Source organism: Antedon mediterranea, chromosome 6 (genome assembly GCF_964355755.1).
Source record: "Antedon mediterranea chromosome 6, ecAntMedi1.1, whole genome shotgun sequence".
In the NCBI taxonomy this organism is placed as follows: Eukaryota; Metazoa; Echinodermata; class Crinoidea; order Comatulida; family Antedonidae; genus Antedon; species Antedon mediterranea.
The window spans coordinates 3,607,964-3,622,199 of NC_092675.1; the positions used below are offsets into that span (position 1 = coordinate 3,607,964).

General features: G+C 31.0%; 1 protein-coding gene across 2 annotated transcripts in view; it reads left to right on the forward strand.

The window, feature by feature from the left end:
• Window positions 1-14,236, forward strand: part of LOC140052011 (uncharacterized) — a 65,043-nt gene that overhangs the window by 35,258 nt on the left and 15,549 nt on the right. The gene's annotated exons all lie outside the window — the stretch shown is intronic.

The window sequence follows — 14,236 nt, forward strand, 5'->3', positions numbered from 1 at the left end:
CTAATAAGCTTAAGTAGGATTTTGAAGTGTGTTATAATTTACGCTGACCACATCATAGGAAGTCTCTAAGATGAGAACCATTTGTTTACTTATAAACATATGTATACATAATGCAATATTTGATTTTGATTTAATTAAACTTAAGATGTTTTTGGTGTGGTTATATCAAATTAGTTTAAACCATAATTAGAACACCTTGCCCACTGTACATTGTATTAACTCATTGTGTACCAAAATATTATATTTTTAAAACATCTTCACAAATTTACAGGCATAGAGGAATCCTAAAGAATGGTTCCCACTATAGACGCAACGCGAGGATGTAGACGCAAAGAAAGTGAGTTGACCAATGGAAAGTGACAGTTCAAAAAATCCAACAATTGTGTTTGGTCAAATCACTTTTGTTGTGCTTACGTCCTTAAGAAATAAGAAATAGGCGCCCTAATTGAGATTCCAACCTGGAATCTTCTGCCATTCTACCACTGGGGTTTCTTGGTATAATACAATTTGAACTTATTAACAACTTCTAGAATTTTGAGTTTCCCACCTCATGAGGCAATGATGTTTTTCTATTTATTTGTAATAAGAAACCCAAACATATTTTCACTCATCGAAGCTTCTATTGAAAGATGGGAAACATGTTTCCTCTCACATTTTTCTCTCCAATTAAAAACTATTAAATGTCCATATACAGTAAATTATGATTGTTATACAGTCAACTTTCACAATTCAGACATCCGAAAGTTAGACAAAAAAAAGCAATTTATATTTTGACAGGTGTAAGAAAATGAATATAAAATATGTTATTAATATACATAGACAGATAGTCTTAGTTGGACCAAGCAGCTGTGGGATAAATTTATACAAATTTAGGCTAGGCCGAAGAGACTGTAGGGTATACATTTTCATTGACTCTGATACCCCTTTAAAACTAGGACTTTCACATTGTCTAGAAAAACTCTGGACTTTGAACACACCGGGATGCACACCATATGGTGTTGAAGCCGCAGTGTGTGCATACTAGGCACGGGACTAGGCAGCAACGTGAAAGCAGTACACAGTTTTAGTACAATGTCTGTAGTTTTTTTTTTTAGAGGAAAAATATTTTATCAACATGTCAGGAATTATTATTTTGACATCAAGCCATTTGAATTAGAAAATGATACTGAAAAATAGGCTATTGACTTTAATCTAAATTAAAGAAGCTAATGATAACCCACACTCTCCAGAAACATTAATATTTACAGTCGGAACTTAATTCAATGTGGGCGGCTTTTAGAATTGTGACAATTTGTAAAACTTGACAATGATCCAACAATGATAAAATTCCAGTGTTAGCCTAGATTTGAGAGGAAATATTATGGGATTGAGACAGCAGGTGTTTTGTTGAGATATTCTGCACTAGGGTTTATCTAAAATATTTAATTATTGGGATGTTTTAAAAGAAAGAAAGTTTAATCAAGTTAAAGGAAGGTTTTAATAAATTATCAGTCTTCAAATTAATATTTTACTGTGCATAAAATGGTTAGGTTTTAAGCAAAAGCAGAACATATTATATTGGAAGTATTTCCAGAAAGTTTCATCAACGCATTAAATAGTTTGTTAGTTTGTTTGTTTGTTTATTACTTTTCTACCAAATATAATAATAGACAAGGGTTTTCATTTCTTGTATTTAGTTTCCTGATTCTGCCATGAAATGCTACTCCTTTCAAATAGCAGGTAAATGGCACCCCACTAAATGTTTAGTAAGGTAATTTGAAATTCAAAATATTAATTTGTTTGACCTTGGATAAAATGATGTTGGGTTCACTTCTTCATGATTTTTGCCTCAAAAACCACACACAGAGAAATCTTCATCAATGTTATATCTTAGTTAACAACATTCAGTAATAACTTTAAGTAAAACAGTATGCTACATGCCTGAGAGATACTGTACATGCCATCATGTCTTAAATTAAAATGTCATCATCAAGAATTTACTTTTAGTAGTAATAATGTCAAATATTACATCCTATTGCAAAGTGATGTAGCCACAAGAATTAAATTAAAGTGGTCCGGTTTTCGCAAGACAAGGGAACAATCTCTCTTCAAGCCTGGTTTGTCAAAAGTAGTCGGGTTGAAACCTTACTAATCCTACTGGTGGCTAAGGCCTGTATTGTGAAACACTTTCTTTTCATTGAGAACTTTTGATACAGAATTATATAAGAAATAACTTGAATAATCCTGGTATAATTTTCAATAAACTGTTTTTCAAGGACATATTAACCTAAATATTTGTTTGTGTTTTCCTAATTTGTCATTTATTCACCAATTACTGTATGTCAAAAGTTACAGAGTATGCACGTAATCTCGGTGGGATTTTAAAGACTGTAATTGGTCTCAACACCTATGTGGTATGCCCATCCATACTCCCTAAACAGTACTGGGTATATGCTTGTTTCATTACACCCCTAAAGAGGGAAATATCATAATTGGCTTCAACTTGTTTATAGCATGTTCCATCCATAATGGAATTATGCCACCATGGGGAAAACTTACAATTCCTGGCCATGACCCAATCACCAACAAATATTTAACATGATAAAATTCCTGTCATTTTTATTTGATTATTTGACACTTTGTTTATAATTAATTTAATTGATTTTAAATTTTATTATTTACTAAGAAATTTGAAATAATATTTCTATATATTTTTTTTTAATTGTTTAAGAATGGTAAAAATCTTTCAACCCCAAGTGGCCAAGCAGGACAGAGCACAGTAAACTCCAGCCATAATAATTGGCACAGGTTCAAGGCACTGCTAGACCATAGTCTTGGCGGCAGAACAAAGTTTCTGAGATATAGACTTTAAACTGGAGGTCCAGTGTAAATATCTGGCACTTAGCAGAAATGCAGTCGATAAGCAAATTATATTTCTAATATAACCAGATTATTTGGCGCTACACAGTAGAAAGAGAAAAGACATCTTTGCTACAATTGTCGTATTCGAATGGGAACTTTCTTTCGTCAACGTAAAGATTTGTTGAGTACTTCTTGTATTTGAATTGTAAATTTCTGCTCAACAGAACGTTGAATATAATTTCTAGAATAGAAAATGTTGACAACCTGCGCAAGCTTTTTCGTAAGAACAATCTCAACTCTCAAAATAAGTACTCAACGGAAAAACTGTTCTATGGTACAATTCCAATTGACAAATGGCAAATGTACAGTACTATTTATTCTAGTGCATTGTGTTCATAGGTTGCTTGCCTATACTACTTCCCTCATATATCAAACAATTTAATTGACTCAACGCTTTTCTTTATTGCTTTATCAAAAACATACAAAGTGAAATCTCTTTATTCATAGATGCCCATATTTGGATAGTAATGAAAACATCCAGTATATTATTGGTGATTAAGTTTTTAGACTAGCCTACTTGGAACCTACCTGGCCAGTTTCTCAGGTTTTTACTTTGAAGGGTTAACGATGATGGGGGTCACTCACTTGTGGTCTATTAGATACAGCTGATTGACCACAGTTTGGAAGAAATATACAAATCCATTAATGGTGACTTTAGGATTTTTAGCTTTCTCTTTCATTTCCTTATTCATAATTTATTAATTATTTCATCATAACTTTTCACTTGAAAATTTATTTTATTTAAATATAATTAATTATGGAATTTAAGTTATCTAATCTTTAATCATAAAGAATTAAATAATTATTTAATAAAAATACTAATGTATTCGTTCAAGTAGTCGATAAACTTTGCTAAAAGTTTTTACAGTAAATTGGCTTTTTTAACATCCCATACTGATCAGAAAGTTAATTAAAGATAAATATGGAAAACAGAAGAATAGCTTGGGTGATATATTTATAATCATCATCATGACATCATCATTCAATTCATTTGTTTACTTACTTGTTTACTTATTTCTGGAGCTGAACATTTGCTGGGTCTGGAATCGAGGCTAGGCTATGCCTATAAGCCCCTCTTGAAAATAACATCAAATCTCGAATACAGTGTAAATTATCATTTATTTATATAATATAAAAGAGACAAAAAGACCTTTTTATCATTTCTTCAAACTGTCCATACAACAACACCATAATTTGGATAAGCCTCTTCTTAATATTGGATCTTGGGTTTTATTTATATCTTCAAAAACAAATACTTTGAATGTTTCATTTTTTTACTTTTCTAAACTGTCACTAGTCTCAGAGTTTAATAGGCCAAATGATGGACAGTTAATGCATGCTACTACAACATATGCTGGTTTAGTTGGGTAATCTGATTTCCCTGATAATTTATTACTTCTCATTTTGGCAGTCACTTGTAATGATAGAATATTTATCACCTGGTATTATGTATGAAATAGTTGAAACAGAATATTATTTTGAAAGTATTCAATTACTGAAGAATATATTTGACCCTTGCTTTTATCATTTTTTATGAAATAGTTAAAACAAACAATATGTTGCATTTATTGTTTTTCTCATATGTTCATTTACCCTTAAAAGCATGCATGTCGATCCAAATAATGCTTTACATCCAACTCTTGTATACCCCTGTATCTTGAAATCCAATAATAATTTGATATAATAATAATAATAATAAAAATGTCCATTTCTATACCGCCATTTCAATGATCATTGCTCATGGCGTTGTAGACGATGTTACACTTTTAACCTATATGCTTCTTCCCTAAGGGCAACGACATGTCAGTACGGCGAAATTCAAGGCAGCACACACAGTCGAATGCAGAACAAGTTAAAAAGCATATAAACATTGTACCTTGTGAAACTTAAATTGACTCTTTTTCCCACAAACATATGTATACGTAACATTTTCTTTCTTTCTTTATTTGACTGGAGTTAATAATTTACTTTATAATTTGAAGTCATTAGCTACTACAGTATGTCATGTCATGACCTAAAAGTGAAAGTATTCTCAAAATGTATTTTTAAGAATGATAATTTGATCTTTGGGTCCAGTAACACCCTGAAGGAAAAGAACAAGGTGAATGTAATTGACCCTTAAGGTAATTAATCATCTTAACATAATGGTTCGTAAAAAAGTAGTTATGAACAAGAAATATTTCTTACAAAAAACGCCGCTTGACTTTTTGACTATCATTTTTAAAAATTGTTCTTTCTTCAGATTTAATGATCTATTATTTTTGTTTAACAATCAGTAGTAAACATTTTGTGTAAATATAGTCTTCACATACCTTTTTTTATAGAGATAAAAATCACCCAGAATGTTCATTCCAAATATTTTTTTAAAAATCTGTTTAAAACTGTACCACTGGGTCTTTTATTCAAACTGTTTATATATTGCTATACAAAAACCAGTTCTTAATACAAGGACCACTTTTCTACATTACAGTACGGTAAAACAAGTAAGATTGGTTTCTTGAAGAAGCTTTGATTTGATTTTAAAAATCGCTTGTAATTGATGTAAAAATATGTTCTTTTTAAATCTTTTTTTCAAAGTTAATAAGGTCATTGAAAATTTGAAACTCTTCCTAATGGTCTTCCGAAGACTTTAAATGACTTTAAATACTTAAGACAAGAGTGTAGATATCATTGATATAGTCAATAAATTGACAAATTATAGTAATTTAGTAAAAGTGAAACTTCCTTAATAACATGTAAAGACAAGTAGCTAGCAAGGGGATCAGTATTATCCCTTCCTTAATTTGATTTGTTGACGTTATTTTGTATTGCTTAATAGAGTACAGTACATGTCAAGTCTGTTAGACAGCCTAAATAAGCATGTCTCGTATACTAATTCCCATTATAGAAATGGTTTATACAAAGGAAATTTTTAAAAATTAATCTTAAAACATAATCAATGAAATGCCTCCTACTTTAAAACATGGTAGAGTCATTTATAAGCTATGAAGAATTTTGATGAATCATATACAAACTGTCAAGGAAAATCAGGTACAATTAAAAGAAGCAGAATGAATTGAAAGCAACAGAATGTTAAATAACTAATTGATTTAATAGCTTGCATTCCAAAATAAAATTAAGATTTGATGTTCCCCTTCTCGAAGTAATCTTATTAATTATAAACTTATAGAAAACTTAAACTTATTAAACTGTAGAATCAAAATATTGGTTTCCTCATAGTGGAGAAGAGTGGGATTTGGAGGGGGAGACTTCAATCAGAAATTTTCATTTCCTGTCTTCTTTCATGTACAAAAAAGAAAAACAGTTTGATAGGTAAGAACATAATGTCAATCTTTGAAATGATATAAGTTCGATCGCCACAGGATCTTTACCACACCAGTACCCATATTTCTTCTGGACATAATCTACATAAGAACAGAACACAAGATGACAAAATGGAATGGCACGTCCAACTGGAAAAAGTGTGGATATTGCTTTGCATAGTGGACAATTTTAAAATACATGTGACCTGATGGTACGTCCGTATTGTAGTACTGTATACAGTATCTGAAAGATATTGGAAGCTGGTACCCCTTGTAACTGCATTTTTCTGAACTTGTTTGACATTTCTGTTTTCAGGTTAAGTATTAACAACTTAAATCATGTTCTAGATAGAGGGGTAATAACCTAATCACAACTGTTCCTAATTAGATGATGGAAATAATTATTCACTTTGTTTATTTTAATATGTTTTGTGTTAAGTATTACGAGTCGCCTTCTATCTGGGTGCCTTGCACCTAACGCATGTATACCCCAATGATTGAGCTTTTTCATCTTTTATGGGTTAAGTATGACAACTCCTGCTTAATGTTGGATGTTGCCTGTCATGATCGGTGAGTCACATGATTCAATTATATGCTGTGAGGTGGTAGTAATGTTCTTCAGGTGTATGGATATTAAATATGAATTTGATTATACATTATTATAGGTGTAGATTTACCCATTTTTCCATATATAAATATATTGTTCTGTCTGAATTTTTATACTGTTTCTGCTCTTTGTTCATCAGCTTATCTCTATTGAGATCCATTAAACTGCACATTCATAATTAAAAACAAACACAAATAAATAAATGTTAATATATAGAAATACATCTTTAATATTACTACACATCAAACTTTATGTTACCAAAAAAAATGTGATGTGCCAATATATAGACATGATGATGTCATATCACTACCATATTTGGGAATATTACTACCATATTTGGGAATATTACTACCATATTTGGGCACTTCACACTTTTTTTGTCAAACTAGTTTGATAATGTAGACAGAGTTTTATAATGTGATGTGCTTAGTCGAGGCTTTATGCATTAGTGCTATATACAATAAGATCGACATATTATTATCTTTAGTAGAATGCTGATAATATTGTTGAACTGATAAAAATGAACATATGGTGAATAATTATTAAAAATGTAGTTTCCTGCTTGCTCTTAATCATTTCATTGAGTGTTTCCCTGTTTGCGAGATGTTTTAACATACTCCTGCGATGTCTAGCATCAACATGGAAAACATAAGTCTGCATCAATTTACAGTTGTATCCCCATCAGAGAACAGTCAATAATAACTCTAGAGTGTTTTACTTAGTTGGTAAAAGTCCCTTGTTATGATGACTATTAGGGCTTTGTTGTCATGTCACCATGGAAATGAAAACCATTGGAAAGGATGTCATAGTGGGAGTTTGTTCAGTCTGCTGCTTACTATGAAAAAATGAGATAAACTCTCGCAAAATAACTTAATTTAACAATAGGTTAACGCCGGGAATACGGAACTAGTTGGCAAGTCTACACTGAAAATCTGCAGAATCATAGCTGATGGCGTTAACTTAATGAAAACACTAGCTAGTATTCTCTATCTTTATGCAATAGGTTGTTGGTGTTATAGAGATACTAAGTATTAAAAGAAACGACTTGTGTCAAGAATATAGGGATTTTTATTGATTTTTTTAATTTGACTTTAATAGTAATACCCTACCATCTTGCCAATCCATTTGGAAAAGTGCAAAATGGAAACAAAAAATAGGTCGTTGGTGTTTGAGATACTATAAGTATTAAAAGAAGGGCCATTTTTGTATTGAATTCAAGACCCATCTTGCCAATTAAAAAAATACATGTAAACATGGCTATTAGGATAAAGACAATTGTTTGCTATGAAGATCACTACATTTTATATGCTCTGCCTTAGATTTTTAACAGCTAAATTGTCTCGTGAAATACAGTTGTAGAATTTATATTATAAACGTTCTTTAGATATTGAGGTCTTCCACCCAACACCTGTGATATCCACGGTTTAGATGCTCTGTACTTTGTTCACTTTGTCGGTGCTTTAATTCACGAGAAATTAGCTAATTCATTTTAATATCAAAATTAACAGTAGATTATGCCTAATAATTGAATCATTTGCAAACAATAATTTTCAAGGTAACAATTTGCTATTTGCAGACCAGAAATGAAACTGTTGTTAGAGACTTTAATTTGCATTTAATCCAAGCGTTTCCCGACAAAAACAAACAAAACTTCTGTTGGGCAACTTTCACAAGACTTAATGCAATATTAGGCTGATAAATATTAACTTTCACTATTTTCTTTAAGGAGCATGCAAAATTGAATTTCTTGTAGGATCTTTGTGAGCACGCAGAAGATTTCCCTCATGATAGAAAACTATTTCTATCCAGACAGAACTTGAATTTCATATCAGATAAGAATGTAATTAAATTTGATGTTGTATTTGTTGAAATGTTCCGTATATCAACACACTTAATTAACTATTTGGAAACTGAGAGAGAAGTATAATCTGATTGTGGTTCTTTCTTTGTTGGTTTTTGAATATTGATACAAGATAGCAAATTAATGTATTTATAAAAATGTTATCAAAATGTTTTAATGTAAAGTTATTTTATGGATCTCATAAAACTCGAAATTTGGTAATTAATCATTCTTAGCAATTTTGTAATGGTTTTCCTTCTGAATTGAGTGGTGCTTCAGAATAAAAATGGTAAAATTTGCAGGGTAAACGTCACCAGTCCATTGTGTAGCAACATTTCAGACATTTTATGAGAGCAAATCATTTTCTTTCTTGCAACTCCCTGTGCAACCACCTTGTCCTGTGTTCCGTTTTCATAAAAACTTATTAGATTTGAGGATGTCTTTGGTGTCATGTCATACAAAACCTATGAGTGGAAGAGTGGGCCAAAGTTCAACTAGTTGGCACTTGCATCATACTGTGCTATTGCATCTATCAGCGCTCTCCCTTCTTGTACAGCTGAATTAATTTATAATTTGGCATATTCATTTGGGGATTTTACCATAGTTTTTTCCATCGATTATGAGGTAAAAGGAGAATTTTTAACATTAAGTTGGTATCAACAAACAAGCTTTACTTAAAGTTTATCATTAAAAAACAAAAATTACAGATGTTCTGGTCTCAATCCAATAAGTAATTTTCTTTTGTTTCATTTTTTTTTTAATAAATCATATTTTTTCATGAACTGATTGATTGCGTTTCATGTTATAGTAAATTTGCCAATAATATATTATGCTTTGTAATGCTTTCTTCAAATCAATGTAAGTTTTAATAAAAACCATTCAAGATCTACAATTGTAAATCCAATTAATTGATGGATTTCCTCTATCTGGGATATTAAATCCGAGAGTTTAAGATGTTACCACCCATGGGGATATGTGGACTTCCATGTACAATGACTGGAAAAAAGTCCATTGAGAATATAATGTTAAGCTGATACGCCCATTTAACGTCAGAGGATGGTTCATACTGTATATAGTGGGTGTAGATTCAATTGAGAAATGTGGTTTAGTATGGAATAATAGTAATCATATTGTAATAAATCTTATAGGAGTGGTTGCATTTCATGTTATAGTAATATGTCATATTATATTATATTTTTAATTCTTTTTGATTAAAAATAAAGAAAATTAAAGTGCTAGTTTTTATTTTATAAAAGCATCATGACAGCAAATATAGGCCTATTTAGCAAGTAAAACAGTTCTAACTGTAGAGAATGCGTTTTATGAATGAATTACGTTTTTCAGGCTAAGAATATTTTTCTGTTTATACAATTTTACCTTATTGTAAACCTAAATATTTGCCATTTCATATTAATCATTTTAAAAATTAGTTTATTCCTTACGGGACAAAAAAGAAGTTCATAATTTGATAGATTCTGATAGTGTACAGAGAACTTTTATACTTCGTGTAGAATTGTTGACTATCATTATATTAAATACTTCCTATCATAGTAAAATCTTATTCTCTAGATATTTTAAACTATGACGTCTTTGCATAATATTCTAGACTCCTCCACCCAGATAGCAAAATCCTAGAGGAATGTTAACGTAATCATTCTTCCGTTTATTATTAAATCATTAGCACTAAACCCAAAATTTGGTGCACATTCAATACTCGCACTTTCAAACAACTGACAGCACCTTTTAACCCTTTGAAGATTTGGCCCGTATCCCATACAAAGTAATTTACTGTCACAGGACGCGAGGCCTGTATACGTACGGGTTGACTTTTTGGTTTTGACCTTTAACCTATGAAAAGAAATTTTTTTTGGAAGGCCAAAACATTTTACATACGGTAACAATAAAAAGAACAAAACCTAAAAACTAAACCTATTAAAAATACCTTATTTAGCCTCAGTCACTTGGGTTAGAAACCTCGCATCTTCAAAGCGTTAATTTTAAAGGGTTTTATTCAGCTACTGTTAGAATGGCAATATAATAATTCTTTACAGAAAACCAAAATATTAAACAAATAATAGTTTACAAATGTATGTGAATGATTATAGCAAGGCCATATTACCATGTTTTTAAAATTATCCATTTGATTTTAATTAAAACTGAAAACAAAAAGGAATTTATATTCACAATGACAGATGCGCAATGATCATATTTTTTGAATTACTTTGCGAGTCTGCTTGTCCCCTTCCCCGAGTCCTTGGCCTGTCATGGGGAAGTTATCCATTGCCTAATACTTCAAATGTTATCAATTATGATGTAATGAGAGATACTACTGTTGATATCAACATTTAAGAAATAACATAGGTTAGAAATTCATGTGGTCTGATTTAATTTTTATGTATTAATTGCAAAATACTATTTTCTATTTTATTAGAACATTATTGTATGCTTTAGCATGAATGAGCTAACTTTAATTGAAGAGAAAATGTTTGTATCATAAAAACTTACTTTGTAAATACAATACAATTCAAATCTTTCTTCAGTCTGGAAAAGCTTATTCAATACATTAAAAGTACTGGTCTCCCAAGAGAGACGGATTTAAGATGAAAAATAAAATAAAAACATTGACAGTAAAAATTAAAAAAAAAACTATATACGTGGCTGTATTTAAGGAATAGGCTTATTTACTGGAACAAAGGAGGGAAAATACTGTATATTTTGACACAGGAGTAAACCTCTACTTAGGGGACACGTCTACTATGATAGGAAGGTGTCCCTACAATCGGGGTTCCATGTTCCTAAAATTTATCTTACATCACAATTTCTTGCACAATGATCAAAGGAAAAATCAATGTCAAATTAATGTTGGATCATCTCTGCGGTCACTATTGGTCTAATTCCCTGCTGCGTGGGTCTAAATGCAAAATCATCATCCTCTGAATAACATTGAAATGTTTTGATGACTATTCTGTGTCATTCAAAATGATTCATCTATTATTTGAAGCACCAGAAGACAATGATGTGGTCCCACCCTCTTGTCATGAATTATGACATATGTGAGACTATCATTCTCATTAGTTTACGAAGATTAACCTTATGTCACCCAAGATGATTCATCTATTGTTGTTGGAAAGTTCCAGCAAAAAAATGTGTTTTGTTCTATGAATAGGTAAGCCCTAGATCCACCCACTTTTTTCCTTAATTCATGGCATATCATCAACAAAAGCAAAGTCATGTTTTTTTCCAAGCGAAGATTATCAAATAAGAAGAATGGCGTCGCTAAGTTAATCAAATCATTCATTTTACATAAGTTTGTAGATGAATAACTACCAGCTTATTAAGTTTTTGAAAAACACAGTATTATATTTTAGTCACCACTAATTTTTGTTTTACAAAACAGCACAGCAACAGCTTGTCAGCAATAAGTATGCTCCTGCCAAAAAGATACATGAGTTAAGGCCTAAATTTTCATTGACTAACGATACAGAATGAATAGCTACAACAGTCAATGTGTTCAAGCTCCTCCTTTAGTATTCTATAGTATACTATATCCATACTCAAATTGACAACACCAGCTGAGATGTGTACCAGAGTTAACACCTTATTCTTCTGCATTATAGTCTTCCAAGTGCACAATATGAGCCAGTACACTGTTTACTTATCCAAGAAGACTTCTTCTACCACCAGAGCCTGTTAACCTATTCAAAGTTTATAGCTACAATGTTTAGGTTATTGTTATCAGTACGAGAATGAGAGAATTTTTTGATTCACTATGTAACAAATTATACACATCTTCCTTCCCGTAACAAGATGTTAACTTTAAATAGCAAACCTTCTTGTTTAAATAGTTACATTAACTTATCATTCTTAAATGCCATGTCATTCATTAAAGTATACCACACTTAAAAAGTTTCAATGAATGTATATCTCCTAACTTGGAAACTTTTTAACAGTCTTGAACACATAAGCTTTTATGAATATTCCCAGCTGTTAAAATATAAAGCACAGAAACATTTTCACATTTGACCTATTTAAAAATGATACAAAGTAACAATAATACCAAATAGATTGAATTATTTGGGATATTGTCTTTTTTATTTCAACTTTATTTATAGAGGTTAACCTTTCACCTAGATGATGCTGTTGGTATCCAGGGGCACTCTAACTTCACAGGTTTTTCACCATTACCGCTTGATTATTTTGTTCCTTTCTAACACTGTCAACTGGATAAAGTAACATAAACTAGGGTTGCTGTTTTTTTATCAGTTTAAAGTAGATACATTGTAAAAAAATAATTTAATAATTTATGAAATATTGTATAATTGAATATTGTTAAAGCAGCATTGTTGTTAGAGCATTGCTTCCTGTTACCATGCATGATGTGTGTTATGAATGTAAAAACTATTATTATCAAATTACTTGTGACATGCACTTCATTAGAATAGCCGGCTAGAGGCTCACCATATTTTATTAGTTCCTCTCAAGAGACTATTTTTCCCGTAGGACTTCCACTCCCCCATAGTAAAGTTTATTGCTGGTAATGAGCTTCCCTGTGATTGACCATTGAGTCATTGATAATAACACCATTCTACCATTGCGGATTTTTATTTGTCATGTATATTCTTTACAGCTGATGCAGCTATTAATGTAGTAATTGTGGTTTTGGAATTATTAGGCAGGGATAATAAATTACAATTTCATTAGACTTTTTTAATATTCAATTCACTATTAAACTTGTTAGTCATATTACCCCTTTTATCATGGACATGCTCACTTAAGGATACAAGCCATTATATAAATAAATTTAATGCAATGTTTATTTTTTAATGGTTACGGTTGTGGCAAAGAGGTGAAGAAGATCAAAGTAACTGTACTTGTTTGTGTTAATATGTTATAAGGGATCTGCCAATTGATATGGGTTGCTGAATATTGTCTTTGCTGTTGTCTCATCTCATCTGCACTCAGCGCCTAGAACAACAACTGATTTATAGAGACCATCAATTAGGTCAAGAGGCGGTGCATTCGCACATTAATAATAGTAGTATCTTTGTTTTTGTAACTGTAAATCCTGTTCTGAAAAATCATCATGTAAAACTGAAAGAAAATATATACAGTAATATATATACGGTAGTATAGAAAAACAAAGTAATTTAAATAAATGTATATGAATTAGACCAAAAGGAGGACCAAAAAACAACATAGCTAACATAAAAAAGGAAACAGGACCTGCTAAAAAATTTACAGAGTGGCGAACGCAAGTGAGACGCGCAATGTTTAACAATGAATAGCGTTTAAGATGATGATGATATAAATTAAATAACCAACAGCCAAAAAAAAAATGTTTTTTCCTTTATGATCCTCACAGTATTATCGTGAGGAAACCTTTATCTAAAATTGTTTTTTGTTAAATTATTTTCAGCTGTAGGATTTTAGGTTTCTCTAAAATATAGTTTTGAAAAAGAGCAAGTCATCTTGAAATTTCAAAAATCACAATAAAAATAAATTAATTGATGTGCCTGGTGATCTTTCTTTATGGTGACATATTGTACATTTATATGCAATTTCGTGCACACACCTTGACCGAACGAA